The sequence below is a fragment of the Panthera pardus genome, unplaced genomic scaffold, assembly GCF_024362965.1.
Source record: "Panthera pardus isolate Hobbes unplaced genomic scaffold, ASM2436296v1 HiC_scaffold_12, whole genome shotgun sequence".
In the NCBI taxonomy this organism is placed as follows: Eukaryota; Metazoa; Chordata; class Mammalia; order Carnivora; family Felidae; genus Panthera; species Panthera pardus.
The window spans coordinates 101,221,472-101,240,625 of record NW_026526677.1 but is presented as its reverse complement, the minus strand read 5'-3'; the positions used below and the strand labels follow the sequence as shown (position 1 = coordinate 101,240,625).

Genomic DNA, 19,154 nt, shown 5'->3' with positions numbered 1-19,154 from the left:
TGTGTGTATTAGAATCTCTACTACCTTTAAAGTTTTTTTATTCATTTTAAACAGACTTATTGTACATTATCTTCCAGATTGCTTGTCTATTATGTCAAGTTTCTGATGCCCAAATTGGCCTATTGGTGGTGTTTGCTAATTCCTACTCACAGTAGACCATATCCCCGTGTTTTCCTCTGAATACCCTAGTTCTTATCTTCCCCTTTTATGTTTTCCTTTTTTTTTCCCTTGAGAGTTTACTTGTGCATTTATATGATTCTTTCAAAATATGAAACATATAAGGGCACCTGGGTGTCTTAGTTGGCTAAGCATCCGACTTTGGCTCAGGTCATGATCTCGTGCTTCGTGGATTTGAGTCCCGCCTCAGGTTCTGTGTTGACAGCTCAGAACCTGGAGCCTGCTTCAGATTCTGTCTCCATCTCTCTGCCTTTCTCTGCTCACTCTCTCTCTCAAATATAAATAAACATTAAAAAAATTTTAAATATGAGACATTTATAGCTGCTTCTAGTGGAAAGATTTTTGGGTTATAATGATTTACCATCTTGCCAAGACCTCGAGTGTCAACTCTTCTTTCTTAATGATGGTGCTTCCCAACATACAGGTAAGATGAGAGCAAAGAGTGCTATGTTGTCTTAACTGGGTCATTTCTATCTTTGCAAACTTCAACTTGGTGACAACTAGCTCCATTGACCACTGATTCTATTTTTAGCAAAGTAGTTCTAGTTGTGGGAATCAAAATCAAACACACAAAATTTGAAACAAAAGTGCTTAACCTCGGTAGGTGGTGGGCTTTATTCCAAGGACATGGGGACGTCTTAAGGACATTGAGGAGAAAGAGCAGCTGAGCCTCAGGGTGGACTGGAATGCTGTCAAGTGCCCAGGCAAGACTCCCTCTGATGTCTGGCCTCACCTCTCTCTATATATCTGCATTATTCTTCTCTACCTTCTTTTAGATTGGCTTTTCCTGCTTCACAGACACATGGCTAAACATGGCTATAAGTTTACTGACACCCCAGCTCACCAGTTTACTATTTCTCTGTTCACAGAACTAGCTCAGACTGAAACTAGTCTCTTGGTCCTTCTTTCTCAACTCCTGGAGGAGACAATCAGATTGTCCCTGTCCGACCATGAATGTATGTTGGTCCTCTCACCTGTGGATAAGGAATCAGGACCATAAAATGTAAAGACAGTTTCTGGACATATACCAGAAGGTCAAAGAAAAGCATGGCCAAAGAAAAGCATTTTTTTTTTCCTTGAATACGTTATTGTTTATTGTTTTAAGTGAATGGAATAGATAAATCCCATTGAGTAGTTTAGTGTGGCTCTGTATCTTATATAAACAGGTAAAAGGAAGACGTTATTTTGTATTCTGTGTAGTCACGTATACCATAAACTGTCTTAGTGACAAATGCAAAATTACCCTTATTACTTGCCCCAAGTTAGCTGTTGATCCCTTTCACTGATAATATACAAGTGTAGAGAATAAGAAGCCTTTAAAATTGGGGGGTGGAGGGGGAAAGATACTTTCCACTAGATTACTGAAAATTGGAATTTTTATGTTGACTCTTGATGACTGGAAAGCCAATGTTAAGAATCAATATTTTCCAATATAAAATAGTACATTGAATTGTTTAATAATAAACAGTATATTAAGAGCCTATATATGCTGACTGGGAACCAGTGGTGGCTTTTTAAATTCTCAGAACGACTAAACATCTTATGGTTAGAAGCAACCACAAGTGATGATGAAGGTGCTCCATTTCTCTGTAGCAGCCATTCCAATAAAAATCTTTACAAAATTACTTCATGATCAGCAAGAGAAAAGCATGGAAGACACCCCCAAAGATAGGTACCATATCTCTAAGCAGAAGTATTATTTTTTTGCATAATTTCTTACAAAGTGACCTGGACACACAGATATAACAACAATTAAGAGAGCTGGAAAGATGTCTCAGCAGATACACAAGGCTCAAACTATATTGAGGCATTTCCCATGACAGGAAGAATAATGATCTAGAAACAGAAATGGGGAAGTAGCAGAAAGTTGACCCTCACCCTCCCTTGTCTAGATGCTACAGGGTGAGTGCAGAATAAGAGCCCTCCACTGAAAGAACTGCAAAGAAGGCCATGATCTCGGAGGAATCAGGTTTTTATTAGAGCCAGAAGATGGAGCATTGGTGACGAAGTTGAAGATACAGGATTTTTTTTTTTTTTAAATAATGCGGTAGGTGTGGATGGGTTACAGGTAAAAGGACTGGGGGAAAGTTCAATAGTGGGGGAGCAGATGGCAGGTAAAGGTGGGAGGTGCAGGGCTGTGTGAGGAGAATCCACAGGTGCCCATGAGCTGAGACTGAGTGGAGAGGCAGGGACAGGCCCTCCAGTAAGGGCTGCCTGCTCGCCAGATCTGGTCATGGTGTTCTGGGCTCATTGGGCTTCATTGCCTTTGAATATTTCTTTGAGTATTCTCTTTTTCCTGTTCTGATTTTATCGGCCTATCCTGTTCATTCCCATCTCTCATCAGGCCTTCCAGGAGCACTGTAATCTGCCTTCCTGCCTACCGTGGCCCCTCTGGTCTACACCATTCATTTGGGATCATCTATGGACCATCTTGTACTATCGTCCCAAGTTGCTAAGTATCTCCTACGTCATCATTTGACCACCCGTGGTTTTTGTTTTGTTTCACCCGTGAGACTGGCAGCTTCAGGAAGGAGGAAGATGTTCTGCACTTCTTTGTGCTTACTGCAGCACAGTGGACAGTGACCCACACATAGCAGGTCATAGCAGGTGTTGAACATGCATTTATACAGACTACCAGGATTCTTATGACCTTTAGCACACCACTCTGGAATGTTCAGGTTACCTAATGGGAAAGCATAGATAACAACATTCACTCTCCATTTGCCTATTTTGTCTCTCGGTAGATACGTCTTGAACACCTACTCTGTGTAAGGATGAATTTGTGGAGTGAAAGCTTATTAACAGGATCACTAAAAGCATCAAATAAGATAATGGACATAAAAAATGCCGTGAAAAGCAGGAAGCACTTAGGAACAGCGTTATTTAAACATTCACATTTAGACATTGGAACATTAATCAAATGATTTTATAAGCTCCCTCCTGAGTTCCCATAGCACTCTGACTATACAGTACCTATATTATAGCACTTATCACATTGTATTGTAGTTATTTGTGTATGTTTCCATTTCTGCCCCAGACTGAGTTTCAACATTGAGTCCCCAGCACTTAGCACGGTGCCTGCCACATAATAGGTCCCAGTAAATATTTTAAATAAATTAATGAATAAAAGAGAATCAGCATCCTAGCATTCTCAGCCTATAAAAACATGTTCAGACAATAAGCACACAGACAAGAATTCTGTCCTAAGATTCTTGTGGAGAGAGAGTTACAAATGGAAGTGGGAAAAAAAAAAGTATAGATTTTGCCCGGAAGGAGCTTATAAATGGAATGGAGAAGCAGAGCACATGCATATGAAAATGCCTGAAGATGATTTATCAAATTACCTAAATGCAGTTGTATTTTTAAACTATGACACAGGCATTGATGGATTTCAGAAGAACAGTAAAAAGCAGGAGGGGTTAATCAAGAGGAGCTTTTTGGAGAAGCAGGGCATTATATGGAGGCATTGGCAATATAAACAAAATTCTATCTGTCACTTTGGATGGAGGGGGTGAGCAGACACCATTTGCAAGGGCATTTGAAAGTTCTGGAGCCACAGCGCTCGTGGGAGAGGTTTCCTCTGTAGGACGCACGCACGCACGCACGCACGCATCCCTGTGGCTGCAGGGGTGGAGTAATGGACTTGAAGTGCTTCCCCTCCCTGGAAGGGAGTCGTCTCTCCTCAAGGGCTTCTTTCTTTGCTTTCACGTCGACCCTTTGAAGGTAGCAGCTTCGCAGCTCTCAAGAGCTCTCTCCCAGGATTGGGTCTGCACTGCAAGTGCCCCCACTTCCAGGATGTAACACGGAACCCATTCAATGATGATTCTTTGTTCCAGTGCCTTTGATCATCTTAGGAACAGGAAATTTGAGCAGGTTGGCCGAGGGCAGAGCCAGGGTGACAGCTGTTTATGTTTCTCAGGGCTGGCCATGGGAAAGCACGGCCCCCTGTTATTGGGGGTGATGGTGTGGGGCGAGGCGAACAGGCGACTCACTGCCCAGTGCACAGCCCGCCCGTCCCCCAACAACATCCAGAGATGTGGCCTCCGAGCTCACCCTACAACAGGCATCCTGTGCTTATCGATTCAACAAATGTTTATTGTACTACTACGACATGCTAGCTATTATTCCAGGTGCTGGGAATAGAGTTGCCAACAAGAGAAAAAAGTTTCCTAGTTTCACCGAGATTATATTAAAGTGAGAGAAAAAGAAAATCGGCAAGTTAATTTTATACAGGATAATGTATAGATGCTATTAAGGAGTAAACAGTGATGTCCTAGAGAGGGTGCAGGGAAGATCTCCCTGAAGTTGCAATATTTGAGCCAAGAGCTGAAGAATAATGAGAAGCCAGCCATGGAAAGTAGTAAGGAAAGGGTTTTCCAGGCAGAGAGACAAGTACAACATGCTGAGGTGGGCACAAAACCGGAAACTCCAAGGTATGTGCAGGTGCTTGCAACTCACCACATATGTATGTATCCACACCCACACCACATATACATGTATCCACACACACACATACTGGCCTGTGCGTAAGGAGTAAGAACATCGGGGAGAGTCAAGCAAAAAGCCAGCAAAGGCCAGACCTCCAGGCTGAGTAACGTATGGCAGTATGCTGGCATTTTACTGAGTACAATGGGAAGCCATTGAACCACTCATGGCCCCCTGAGGAAAAGCTTTGTATCTGGCCTGGGTCGTGGGAGGTGGCAGCTGCCATGCCAAGTCTTGGGTGGGGGGGTGAAACCTCCCGTATGACCCCAAACCTTTCGACGCTCCTGAAACCTGGACCTTGCCATGGGGAGAGATCGTCCACCATCCCCAAAGGCTGCTTTAAGATACATCAAGCTGGAAAGCCCATAATGTTTTCCTATCTGCAGGGTGTTTCAGGTAAAGTATCCCGGCGGGGGGGGGGGGGGGGGGGGGCAGGGGGAGAGGAGACACCAAGTGCTTGCTCTTAATTCATGGGAGCCAGGTGGCTCACCTTGGGGCCAGGGAAGACAGGTGCAGGGCAGGGGTGGGCCAGCTCTGTGTGAGGGGTGAAGGGGATGGGCCCTGGTAATCCAATATCCTCTTGGAGCCACTCAGCGCTCCAATCCAAATCCATCACTGCAAATGAACCAGGTGACAGGATTAAATATCCCCTAATTGCAGTCCCCCGGGAGGGGCTGTGCCAGCTGTCTCTTCCACATGCCTAGCCCAGCAGATGGGAGATCAGATACCGAGGGGTCACTTTTGAGAGCCCAGAAGGCAGCCTGGGTCCCGGCCACCTGGGCCAAGTGGAAGGAGGAACAGAGGGCACACTGGGGTGCTCTAATGGGTCTGAAAAACAGAATACTGAGTACCGCCTGGGCCCTAGGCTTCTTTGCAGTAAGGTCTCCACTACTCGCTGCTGCCACTTCTTGTCCTCCTCATTCACCAGGACAGGATTTGAGCTTGTCCTCTGAGACTCATTGCTAGCAATAGCTCTCTGTTACTGAAAACCAGAAAACCCTAGGGGTATGTAGAAGTCTGCCCACGCTAGGTCCCACCTGGAGGCCAGCCTGCTCCTCACCGAACCCTAAGAGGCAAGGGTATCTTGTCCTTCCTCCTAGTACTCTCAGGAAAGACTCTCTACAGGTTTGCTGGGTTGTGTATTCTGGTAATCGGGGCTCCAGTGAAAGGCGGGTTCTCCAAATCCACTGAGGACCAAGCAAGAAGAAATGGAACTTACGTTTAGGCTCAAGACATGGACTTGAGTGCGAAGTCAAAGCTCCTGGGCTGCGGAAGCTGTCTGGAGCCTCTCCGTTGGCTGGACTGAGAAAGCCCGTAGCAGAGGTGAGGTGGCTCCTGGCAGGCCCCCAGCCCTTCTCTTCGAAGACCTTTCCATTCGAGAAGCTCTGCTGCTGTCTCACCTCAAGGCTAGTCTCCCCCAAATCAGCTCCCATAAAAGGGTGCTGGGTAGTTAGTCTGTGGAAATAAGAGGCATTTTCATTTAGCTGAAATCATGATATTGCAAAATCAGCAGGAGCGGGTACAAGCCAAGAATAGCTCTCCATCCAGGGAAGGCGAGACCACAAGGCAAAACGAAGGTTTGCACGTCAAACTTCACTGAGGCTTGGGCGAAAGGCAGAAATAGGCATTGAAAGGGCCACTCAGGGCCCACAGTGAGAGGGCTGCCTGAGGCTCTGGCGACCTTTGAAGCAACATGATTGTTGAGAATGACAAGACCTCAGCAGAAGGGCCGGGACTCAGGTCCATGCTCCTGGGTGAAGCCAGAGATCTCCTGGCTCATCAGCCCCAGCACTTAGGAGAGGGTCCGATGCCTGGTCCAGCCCTAATAGATCATCTCTCCTTTTTTCATGTATTTGTTCATTCATCAACTCAACAAATGCACTTTTTTTCAAAAAAAGAATCTACTATTTTTTTTAGAAATATGCCAAGGGCAAAAATGATTAATACTACTGCTGTCTTTGTCCTTAGGGATCATATGTCTGTTGACTGAGGGAAGTCAGTGCATTGCTCTGAGCTTGAACATCACCATCCATCAAACGGAAGTTGTAACACCCAGCCTAGGTCCTCTGTACGGTTGCTTAGAGGTGCATGTGAGATGACAGAGGGCAAAATGCTCTGGCAAAGCTCTTTTGCAGTAAAAGTGAGCAGTATTGGGAGTATGGCTTTAGTTCAGAGAACAATATGGCTAAGTCACCAGGGAGCTGACTTAAACCCTTTTCCCTTCTTCCTTGGCCTTCCTTCTCCCCTTACTCAAGCTCTAAACAGAGACTTCATCTAAAGAGAACCATCCCATGCCAGATGATAGAAGGGACAACAGAATTTCCGGGTGGTCCTCTGGGCCCACGGACAGGAGACCTGCAGTCCAGGGTGCCAAGGAAACCAGGTTGTTTTGGAGTGAGTCAGAAGCAGACATGTAGGCTAAAAACAAGGGACTTGGCCCCTTTCTGCATCTCTGCAGTGGTCACGCACCAGCTGAGCCCAGCAGTTCCTGGTTGTGTCGAAATTTTAGGAAACCCGCAAATCTGGAATCTCAACATAGCCCCCCAGCCCCTGCAACCTACTTGATGATTCCTGGTCATGGTGACTTCTGGCTAATAGTGTGCTATCATATAGACCAATGGGCCCAAATGTTTGAATTAGGACCTCAAAAATGATTCTGATAACCAGAAAACTTGACAACCTCATATATAGACAGTCCACATGGGCCCATATCTTGTCTCTCTCTATATACAGATCATTTATATATAGTTCATATATAGATATCTATATGATATATAGGTACATACACACACATTAGGACAGAGCACAGGATAGACATTTAATAAATGTTTGGTGACTGAGTAAATAAATTCATTGAAATATATTCAAATACATTCAAGGAAAGCACAATGAGTGGCAAAGGTCAGACATTTCTTTAGGATTGGAAGCTTTCTAGGAACCAGTTATATCTGATTATCTTTCTGGCTCTCTACTGTCAGGGTACAAAATTGAGAAGCCCAGAGTTGAGCTTTATGAGCTCTTTGTTAGGTTAGTTTTGAATAAATGGAGCTCTGCTCGCATTGCCATAAAATAGAACTTGGTGTAAGAATGGTCTATCTTGTTTCTTCTCTCACTGTATTTTATTCTTATTATTGTAGTATCAGTAATAACAATAATAGTAAATGCTCTTGCTTGCGTTTTCTCATTTTCTCATTAGGGATCTTATGAAAGAGATTGGGAATTATTATTCCCACTATACAAATAAAAAAAAAAAAAAAACCTCATGCATAAAGGGGTCATATATCTCACTTTCCCTGCAATCAGCCAATTGGAAAATGGCAGCATCAGACTCCTGACTTGGAATCTGATGTTCTTCGTACCATTCCAAACTTCCAAAACCACCGCGGCAGATCTGAATCCAGTGACCTCCCACATATGTCATTCCAAATGTGAACACGCAATGACTGGAATCATTCACGAAGCACCAGGAAATATTCCTTTTCCAAAGAATCCCATTTTATAAAAGCTCTTCGTTTTATGTAGGATCATTAAGAGGTTGAGTAAGACAGATAACATAAAGAATCACTCCCTGCTAATTGAAATGCAGGCAAATCATCTCTGAAATGATAATGTAAGCTAATAGGAAAAAGGAATTTGTTTTAGAAGAATCCGGTATGTATGTGACTTTTCGGAAGTAAACCCGGCACTAGAAAGTCAGGTAAGTGTGTACACCAGACTTCGGCAGGAAACGCAGTCCTGAACTGAAAATAAATTCACAAATAAGCTGCTTCTCCTTTCTTTTCTCCCGGAGCTGGGTCCTTGTGTTGTCAGAACATTCCAGCATCCCAGCGACGACACTCAGTCAGACCATGGGCTCATGTATTTTCAACGAGGCAGCTTGAGCGGAAAGAAACTTTCAATGGAGTCCAACAAAATGAGCACAGCCTTAGGCTGGACCAAGATGATACCCAAGGAATGAAAAATGATGGCAATTTTCTGAATATTCCAAACTGGTGGATTGTGAAAGTGTCATTCACTTCACATACAAGCATAATGACTGAATATTTAGGCTGACCTATTACCCTAAATATTTTAAGCAATGCCTAAATTCATGACTTTCCTTAACTCCTGCTCATTTGGGGCAGAACTGATCAATTACTTCATCCTAAAGTCAATTTGATTAAATAGCCCATCAATTCAGTTTAACATCTGGCTGTTCCAATGAATGGGCTCACTGACAAAACAGACCAATAATCTTGAGGATGGGTCTTGGAACCAGTAGAGAGATAGGGTAGGAAGTAGAAGTCACCAGCTTCCCAATGTGGGGCCACTTGCTATAAAGCAAGAGCTGATACAGACATGAACAGAATAAAGGTACCCTTTACTCACTATGTGTTTCTGGGGCCCAGATAGATGGACAGTTCTTGTCCCTGGAGAACCTGGCTGCCTCGTGGAGCAACCTGGCTCCCCACCAGCACCCTCTCCTCCCCAGACCACAGGCATCCAGGTCCCTGTCAGCTCTAACAGGGGGTGGGGATTGGTCAGGCCGTTCATTGGTTCTGAAGTTTCTACTACTTAAACCAATTTGTTAGGTGCTTCGTGATTTACAGCCACAGTGGAAAATGGGGCTGGGTATTGATTCTTGGCCTTTTCTATTGCAAATGGGCGTAATGTTTTATAGTATGTCAGAATAATAGCAGTGGGCACTCTATCAATGTCAAATGTTAAAAATGATCAGCTATTGTGATGTAGGAGATTAAATATGAAAGCTTGATGGGTATATAAAAGTGAAATGGCAATAATAAAGGGATTTTTATGTTCGGCTCATTGCTCTCTGGAATCCACCTGGGGAGCTATTAGAGCCAATTGTGCAGATCAGTGACATATCACCATGGGTTAAAGGACGGGACAGGTGCACCCCTTCCCAGGTGCTGTTCAGCCTGGCAAAGTGAAATGGGAGAACCCAAGTGGAGAGACCAGAGTTCATCTGGCCCTACCTTTGGGAGCCTGAGTGCAACTTCTAGGTTAACTAGGAAGGGAAGGTACAAGGTGACAGAGGCCAATCAGAAATGCCACAGGTCTTTATATCCCTCCAAACACTAAAGTCCGCCTAGAGAATTCTTCCTATTCTTTAGGGTCTCTGGAGGGATGGAAATCCCATTCTATACACCTAAAGAAACTTACAACCGGAAGAGATCTTGTAGGTCACCTTGAATAGTCAACCTTCTCTTTTAAAGCTCAAGGAACTGAGGCCCAGGGAAGTAAAGACATATGCCCAAGGTCACACAACCATTGAGTGCTGGGGCTGGACCAAATCCAGCTCCAGGCTGGAAATGTCCTCACTGTAGATCAGCATTGCCCAATAAAAATATAATGAATGCCCTATATGTGGCTTTAAATATTCCAGTAGCCACATTTAAGGAGTAATAAGAGACAGGTGAGATTAATTTTAATATTTTCTATTCAACCTAACATAGGCAAATTAGTATCCTTTTAACATGTAACCAACATAAAAAGTGCTGAGGTAGTTTACATTCTTTGCGTCATGCTGAGGCTCTGGGTCCATTTTACAATGACAGCACATCTCAGTTTGGAGTAGCCACACATGCTTGTGCCTACCATGCTGTATTTGCATCTCTACACCGAGGTATATGAGGCCAGGGCAATGTGCGCATATCCCCTGGAGAGGCAGGGAGGGCCTAGGCGAGGGCATGCGTACTTTGAAAAGGCAAATAAATACTACGATACGCTTGGAAACTTTTAAAAACCCGATTCATAAGCACAAGCTACATACAGATAGTAAACCCTGACAAAATCTTAGGACACCCTGAAGACTGACTGTCTGTCACGTTATGAGTCTTCTCAGGGAGGTATGGAAGGTGAATTAGAGTTTCCGGGCGTTATTAGGGGTCTGTGTTTGCCAAAAATGAGCATGAACTTATAGGCTAAGAAACATGCCAGCCCTTTGGGGCAGAGCAGTTTCTCAGATGACGTTGTTGCCACCACAATATAAGTTGCCGAATGCGTTTCCTTAGAGAACCAAACTCAGTACCTACAGAGTCTCACGTGGAGGTGGAAGCCTGAGACTTTATGTAGGACGCCGGGGAACCCTAGAGGCATCCACCTGCCTGAGCCGTCCGTGTGCCTCTATCAAACACGCAGGGGAGCAGCAGCCTAGCCCCGTGTGCAGGTTGGCCCATCTATGCCCTGGCACGTCCACTAGGGATGCCCAAGGGAGGGGGGGAAAGTCATAGCTCCCAGCTTTAAGCTGGAGATCTGGCTAGCGGGGCCCTGGAGGTCACCCCCTGGCCAGCAGGCGGGGAGGCAGGAGCCGGGGGAGAGCAGAGATCAGGATGGGATGCCATGCGGCTTTGTGTTGCCATTACCAGGAGCAAGCCAAGCATGTAACGCACATAAAGCCAGCCTGAGAACTAACACCAGGTCCCTTTCAGCCAGAGACAGCTTGTCACTCTGACAGCTATCAAGCCAATCAGAAGGGTAAATTAAGGCATCCTTTTTTTTTCTCTTTTTTCTTTCTTTTTTTTTTTTTTTTTTTTTCCTGAGGAGCAAGGGTTAGTTAAAATGCTGATCTCCAAGTGACAGGTTTCTGAGCTGAGAGTGAACTGTCACCGCTAGAGCCTCTCAGGAGGAGCATGTCAGGGAAACCAGCAGGCTCCTTATAGACCTGCTTGCTCCCTAAGGGCATCCCGGCTCAAGTCACACAGTCTGATCTGCCTCCTGGGACCAAGAGGGTGAGAGCACCAGCCTGCACCAGCTCATACTGCAGTGGGATCCAGGGATCAACTTTCCATTTTGGTGGAGAAACCCCTCCTTCTTGCCCTCACGGCCGCATTAATAATTAAGCGGGTGCTTTAATGATGTGGATGTCTCGCTACGGGAGCAACACCGAAATACGCACAGAGGCACACACCCTCGCGTGTGTACATGTCTTCTGGAAACCAGACATCAAATCATTAAAAAAAAAATTATCGTAAGCAAAAATTTTAAATAAAAACAAGGGATGTATGTGTGCTTAATTACAAGAGGACTTTATTAGCCGGTGCTAATTAAAGCATGTTTTGGCGTCTGACGAATGTCTAAAATTACCCATTTTTGTAAATAGTTTTGACGCGAGTAATTTGTTTAAAGCTAGAACTTGGTGGAAAAGTTCAAGCAATTTTATTTTTGCCTGGGCAGCACATTATGCGATGTCAAGGGGGATAATTAACGATTAGTGGTTTAATGACAGCAGCACATTCATTATCCTGGTTCCAGCTGCCACCAGGACTTACATGCTGGGTACCCAAGCTTGCTCCACCCCCAGCTCCATGAGAGCTGACAGTTGAACCCATTTCACAGATGGGCATCGCCAAGGCCCAATGCCTGCCCTCTGGTCTTCCCAAGATCCCAGAAATGTCCTAAATGGACACTCCCTATGCCTCACGGACAAGGGGCATCTTCCGGTCAGCACTGTCTTCACAGACCCTGCCTCTTGTGGGTGTCCCAGGGCAGCAGACAGGCCCAATTCTGAGCTCCGTGGTTTGGTCCCCTCTCCCAGGAGCACCGAGCCCGACCCAGAGAGCAGTGGCTCCTTTCCAAGGCTAGGAAGGCCGTCACCGATCCTTTCACTGGCCCTCGCCTGTTGGCTTCCTCACCTGTTCCAGTGCCTTCTTCTCACCCCACCAGGGCGAAAGCAGAGCTAAGTAGTTATCCACACACAACCCAGGCCTTTCAGAAAAAGGAAGCCTCTACATTCAAGCCCAAATGAAATACACTGGCTGTGCGAGCAGGACCATATCCTCCCAGTACCGTCCTGTGCCTTGGTTTTTATGTCTCCCCAGAATGGTTCAGTGCCCTGCTCTGAACAGCAGGCTTTTTGTGGGGGGGGGCAGGGAAATGGACTGATTGACCTCATGGGGCTCCGTTCAGTCTGTAAATCTGAGACAAGAAAGGGTCACTTCCTAGTCAATACAGAGGCTTGCCTTTACTGTTCTTAACCCAGGCATACTTCCTGGAGGCAGGAAGGGAGACTCAGAAGAAGATCGCAACATACAGAACATTGTCTGTTTCGTCACCCGGCCCCACAGAGGAATCCCCCTCCTTCTTTCTCTCTGTTTTTTTTTTTTTTTTTTTTTTTTCTTTTTTCTTAAACCAAAGTTTGAAGGCAAATCCACTGTGGGCTGAAGGAGGCACTTTAAACTTCACTTGCTTCCAAGTTTAAATGGGAAGACTTGACAGGTATGCTAATGCTCCTCTATTAAGTCTGCAGAAAATGACATTAAAGGTATTGGTTAAAGACACGGCTCAGTGTTTGAGCAATTTAATGAAGTGTTACACACAAGCTGACCTTGTAGAGGGAGAAGCTCGCGGCTCTCTCAGCGTTTCGGGAGGCCCTGGCCACTCTGTTTGACATCTGAGCTTAACACCAACCCCAGACTCATTACTGTCTGCGAGGTTCTGGGAACCGCCAAGGGGGAGACCGGCCTTTGCTTGTAAAGTCCAGTGACAGAAAGGAGAGGTAAAAATACAGGCTCCTGATCCTCAGCTGTGTGAGGCCAGAGGTGCCGGTTTGAATGACATGTTCAGTTTTCATAAACATGGGCAGTGGCCCCCTGGGGGAGCCAGACAGGATAAAAGGAGGGGTTCTCGGAGTGGGCAGAGTGGACAGGGTCAGCCGAGTGTAAAGGCCAGAGCTTCTGGCTGGCATCTGATAGCCAGGTAAGCTGGCGGAGCTCTGAGGGGGGTCTCTGCCAGGAGAGCGGGCAGCCCCACAGAGAGTCCAGGACGAGCTTGCCCGAGCCATCGGTGGCACTACAGAGATGTGAACCCCTAGGAAGGGGGGGTCCCCAAGACCCCTAAAGCAACCTCACTCACTCACCAAATCATTCATTTGTTCATCAAACGGTATCAAGCCCCTGCTATATATCACTTCTCTCTCCAACCGCACCCCATTCGCTATGTTTTACCCATACTGGTCGGCCAATTCCTAGAACATTCGAAGCTCCTTCCCACCACAGGGCCTTTGCACACACTTTCCCCTCTGCCTGCAATGCTCTTCTGAGATTTTCATAAGGATAGCCATTTTAAGCCTTCCAAAATCAGTTTATCTATACTCTTATCAGAGAGACAGGTGCGCAGCTCATGGACAAGTGTAAGACCCCCAGGTCTTGCTGGGTACACGACAATGAATAATTGTTACATTGATGATACTTATAATCTTTTGCTTTTGAGTAGCTCGTTATGCCTGTCAAAGTTCTCTCATATGTTATCTCATTTGAGGTTTCTAGAACCTCCTAAGGCAGAAGGGAGGTTTGCTGGCTATACTTATGTAGAGGCAAGTAACCTGAGGCCAACAGAAGCTGCGAATGTCCAGAGAGACAGGGCTGGACCCACCCAACATTCAGGTCATCTGACTCCCAGAGAAGGGCTGTTTTCTGCAATGCGGTGCATCCACATTTAAGGGCCAGGCCTGGAATGCAGGTCTCAGAGCACCTCGGCTTGGGGACATGCAGAGGGTGAATGAGCAAGAGCATCAACCAGAGCAGTGTCTCTTGCGTCACACATGCACATTGCTGGCAGCTGGAGACACGCAGAAGGGAAGCCCCGCCTGCAGGAAGCCTTTACACCCATGCTGAGCTAAGGACCATGTGTAGAGTCTTGGACAAGTCCCTGCTGATCTATACTGTCTGTTCTCCCTGCTCCTTATCCCCTTTGGTCTCTGCCAACAGCTGCCGCCTCCCACCCCTGTGTCAGCGGAGTTGGCTTATGCAGAAGAATTCTTTGGAGGAAGAGCCACAATCCAGGCCTTATAGGGGAGAAATTCATTGATCAATGAACATTTGCGGCGTCCCTCCTCTGTGTCCTCCCCTCTGTTCAGGCTCTAAAAATAATAATTGACATTATCGAGTTCCTGCTCATGCGGGTCTGTGCTCAGCCACTTACACATGCTGTGTGCCTCCACTGTCACCACAGTGCTGTGAGAGGTACAGTCACAGGCAAGGAAACCAGGGATCCAAGAGGTAAATTATGGGTCTGAGATCACACGGTAACAGGTGGTTCAACCAGGCTGTGGACTTGGGGCTGCCTGACTCGGGGTCAGAGAGAGTCAGGGTCCACAGAGTCCTGTGCACGTTGTGGCGGGTGGGAATGATGGCCTTTGGGGGTGTGTAGGGAATGCACCAGCCAGGCAGCTGCACAGAGTGGTGTCGCTGACTCCAGAGACCCAGGGCTTCCCGCCACAAGATTCCATCTCCTCTGGCAGTCCCTCCGGGTGAGCCCCTTGCAAAACAGCCAAAGCAGAGTATGGCAGACCTCATCTATTGCTGGGCTGTGTGGTGCAGACACGAGCATGGCCCCTTCAGAAAAGAAGGTTGGAGTAGTCACAGAGGGAGGGCTTCATGGAGAAAGCAGAGTTTGAGACGCCAGATCTCAGATGGCTGCTAATCACCCTCTACTTCACAAGCATCTAATGATAACGTTATCACGGTCATTACTGTGAATCATTTCGTTGCAGGTTGCATCGTAGGTACATGACATTATCATCACATTTCATTCTTACAACAGCCCTGTGAGGTAGGTAGATGAGTGAAGCCTGAAACTCTGCTCTTTCCTAAGCTGTTCTGATGCCATGTCCAATGTGATACAGCAAAGAGAATAAGGGCTTCGGGCCTAGCAGACCCACATTTGAATCTCATAGGACTGTTGTGTTGTGAAACTCCAGGAAAGGTCGGGGTTGCGAGAGTAGTCAGCAATAGGTACAATATACACGTGGCACACACAAAACAAAAGTTAAGGCTAATGAGCAGTCTTGTGGTTGGATTGTTGAGCCTGGTAAAAAAAAAAAAAATGTTGACTTAATTATTCTCACTGGTAGCAGGTGAGATTTTCGAGGACTTAGGGCAGTGGCTGAACGAGCAGGCATTAGCTCCGAACACCTGGGTTCAAATCCTAGCTCCGCTGCCTGTAAGCTGTGCGACCTTGGGCAAGTTCAACCGCGTTACTTTGGTTGCCTCCTTTTGAAAATGAGGACAACTACAGCATCTCCTCATAGGATTGGTTTGAAGATTAGAATTAACACATGCAAAATGCTCAGGGCAATGCCTGCCCTCCTGTAGTGCATAATGTGTTGGCTACTATTAACAATTCTGAGTCTTTTTGTTGTACGCCCATTCTGCACAAGACGCTGTGGCAAATATGAAAATGAACCAGGCCTAGTCTTGGCCTTGGATGAGCACTCAAATAATTAACATAGCCCAGAAGGGGGTCGGGTGCTGTTTGTGAAGGACAAGAAAAGCATTTATAGAATGATACCAGTCCTGATGGGATGGGGTCCATGATGGAGAAAGAATTTGAGCTGGTGCTTGAGGATAGGGCAGGATTATATAGACTGGGAGGGCGGTCACAGGTACCGTTCTCACCACCTCAGCAGCCATCAGTTAGTAGGGTGTCTCATGTTCTCTGGGTGACACCCGCCAAAAGGAGAAAGAAGTCCATCCAACTAACATTGCCCTTTAGCACAGTGGGAGTCTCCATGCTATTCCCAGTGAAGAGCTTTCTGGCGTTTGCACGAACACAAGCCCATTCTTGTTTTCATTTTGGAGCCCTTGGGCAGACCCAGCCTTAGCCCACTCCACCCAGGCCTTCTGCAAAAGGAAGTGCTCAACTGACACGATGGCACCCACACTCTTGGCTTTGAGTCCACAGCTCAGGCATGACTGGAAGTGGGACTTATCGGAGAGGTTTCTGGAAGGCAGCAGGAGCTGGAAGCCTGGGGCCCAGTCCTGGATCCCACGGGGCGCCCCCAGACCAGGAGCACCTGTACCCTTCTCTTCCTGCTCCTTTCCTGCTCTCTACAACCATTCTCTTCTTGGGTCCTTCCTTGCTTCTACCCCTTTCTGGTTTTGCTTTCCTTTCCCACCTGAGACGCCCCCCCCCCCACCTTCTTTCCTTCCTTCCTCTTGGTGAGTGCCATTTCTGGGATTTACTTAAGAACCCCTTGTGCACCCCACAACCCTACACTCCAGCATCTTCGTGCTCAACCCACTTCATGAGCCTGAGGCTCACCTTCCCTTTTTCCTGGAAGGTGGACAGATAACATGGCTGGAGCCAGAGCAGAGAGAGAAAGAGGAGGAGGAATAATCCTCAGACCAGGAGGAGATAGGTTCTTCTCCTAAGGAGGAAAAAGAAAGCCAGGAAAGAATCCACTCACAAACCTTTTGAAGGGACGTGGAGGAAAGTGGAGAGATTTTTTTTCCTCTTCTCCTTCAGGAAAAAAAGCTTTTAAAATAAATAGCTGACAGTGTCTCTTATTTGAGTAATTCTTCGGTGGTTATAAATGTGCCACTCTAGAGTGCTTTATTTAGAAGTTAAAAAAAAAAAATGTATTCTCCAGGAGAGAGCTCAGCATCACCCAGGAGAGCAAGGCTCACTCTCCTCCCGGCTCTCCTGATGCCCAGGCTCAGACATTCATATATTCTCCTATAATCTGATCTACGTTCTAAAAATTTAAAAAAAAAAAAAAAAAAAAAAAAAAAGAGGAGAGACATCTGGTTCTCCCACACATCTGACATTTTCCTTTTATGCCTGGTTTAACTTCTTTATGACAGCCTGGGTTCACTCCATTGGAGAATTCCTCTCTTCAAATGAGCTTCGTGTTTTATGTTTGAAAATTTTTCTTTAGACAAACCTGGTAATTTTTCAAGTTAAAATGTGTACACTTGAAGCACTTAGGAAGTTTAAGGATCCATCTGATCGGCACATGAATCTGAGGTTATTCATGCTAAAGTCCCATATCTAACTGCACTCTTAAAAAATAATAAAAAGCAAGTGACATATTTTTACTTGTTTTCAAGTGAAAACCCCCAGACTGTCAGTTTTCTAAGTAATTGATTAGTATCTCTGCACACTCCCCACTTTTCCCTTGATGACACGTAGTTGTGCGGCTGTTCCTGGAGTGCACCAGGCAGCTCATCTTGGAGCAGGAAAGGAAGACAGGGCCCATGAGGTGAGCTTCCTCTTCTCAGTGGGGAGACAGATGTCCCCCCTGGCGGTTCATGTCTGCTGCGTCCAAGGCCAGGGGCTCTTTGCTGGGCTGATGTCTGGCTCATTGACTTCTGGGCTTGTGCAGTGTCCTAGAAAAATGTAGACTTTGGAGCCCAGAACCTGGATTTGACTTGCCCTTTGCTGACTGAATCACCTTGGAATGCCTGCTTGACCTCTTGGTGCCTCTGGCTTTTTCATCTATGGAAAGGTGTTAGTGAAGATGTAGAGTTGTATAGTATACTATAGTATGGTATAATATAACATAGTACGGTAAAGTATAGCATAATATAACCCTGTGGGTTATACTAAGTGCTCAGTAAACAGTATGTCCCTGTGTGATTTTGTTTGTTGGTTTAACATGGCAGGAAGCCAGATTACTTAATAGCCCACCTCCTTCAGACCCTTAGGTAGGCCAGCCAGGGGCAGAATGTAAAGTTCAACCCCTCATTCCTATTTCATCATACCCTGAGTTCCAGAAAGAACTTTGGTTATGGTAAATGTAAAGGGATAACAAACACCCCCTCTGCAAGCTGTGCCCTCCCTTAACCACCTGCTCTGAACTTCAGGGCCATCTAGGAACCACAGAAACTGCATTCCTTGCTCGTGTTATATACATTGTGAGCTGGGCACACCGATACCATATACAGAATTCTATCCATCAGTGTCATATAGGTCCTTTACCTCTGGTTGTGCTCATAGTGTGGTCCCTAGACCACCAGCACTGGCATTGCCTGGGAGGTTTTCAGAGGTGCAGATTCTCAGACTCCCATCCCAGACCTACTGAATCATAATCTGCGTTTTAATGAGACTCCGGGGAATTCATATGCACGTCAGAGTTGGAGGAGACAGTCCCCGACCACAGCAATATTGCAGGAACCCAGACCGCCTCAGAAGAAGGACCTTCCATCTACCATCTCCCACTGCTGGGGACCTGGAGTATGTACCCATAAAGTGCCACCAGGTGACATGAGCTCCTGTAGTGGTGGTTGGTTCGTGTAGACACCCTTCAGCCTCTTTTCCTTTTGTTTCTCTAACACGTGCTGTGTATGACAAGGCACAAGGTTTGGGTGGAATCATCTAGGCAAGGCCTGAGGCTAACAATCGGAAGTCTTCCTGAGTCGTGAGCTGATACTCCGAACGTATCACCATGGTTCCTTACATCGCTACGGCACTTAAAGCTTTGCACATACCGCATCATTTGATGCTCAGAGTACCTGGCTGCTTGAGGGGGCAGGTAGCTATCCAGAGAAGTAAAAGAATCTGCTCAGAGCCACCCGTGAGTAGATGGTGGGGTGGTGGGCAAGGACTCTGGTGTGGCTGGTCTGCACAGCGATTTATAAATTTGTGCTGCTTAGAGGAACCCCGGATGAAATTTGAAGGGGCTTCTTCCCCTGGAGGATCTGTGGGTTCTGGAGATATTGAACAGAGGTTTGCAGCCCAATCAATACTAAATCAATTAGTTTAGCCTTCCA

At 46.3% G+C, this 19,154-nt stretch overlaps 2 long non-coding RNA genes across 2 annotated transcripts in view; one reads left to right on the top strand and one right to left on the bottom strand.

The window, feature by feature from the left end:
* LOC109278609 (uncharacterized) overlaps window positions 1–19,154 on the top strand; it is a 47,431-nt gene that overhangs the window by 15,254 nt on the left and 13,023 nt on the right. The window lies entirely within an intron of this gene.
* LOC109278608 (uncharacterized) overlaps window positions 5,535–19,154 on the bottom strand; it is a 310,568-nt gene continuing 296,948 nt past the window's right edge. Inside the window, exon 8 of the long non-coding RNA XR_002085752.2 lies at window positions 5,535–6,117. This is a non-coding gene — a long non-coding RNA (uncharacterized LOC109278608). The remainder of the gene's footprint in view (window positions 6,118–19,154) is intronic.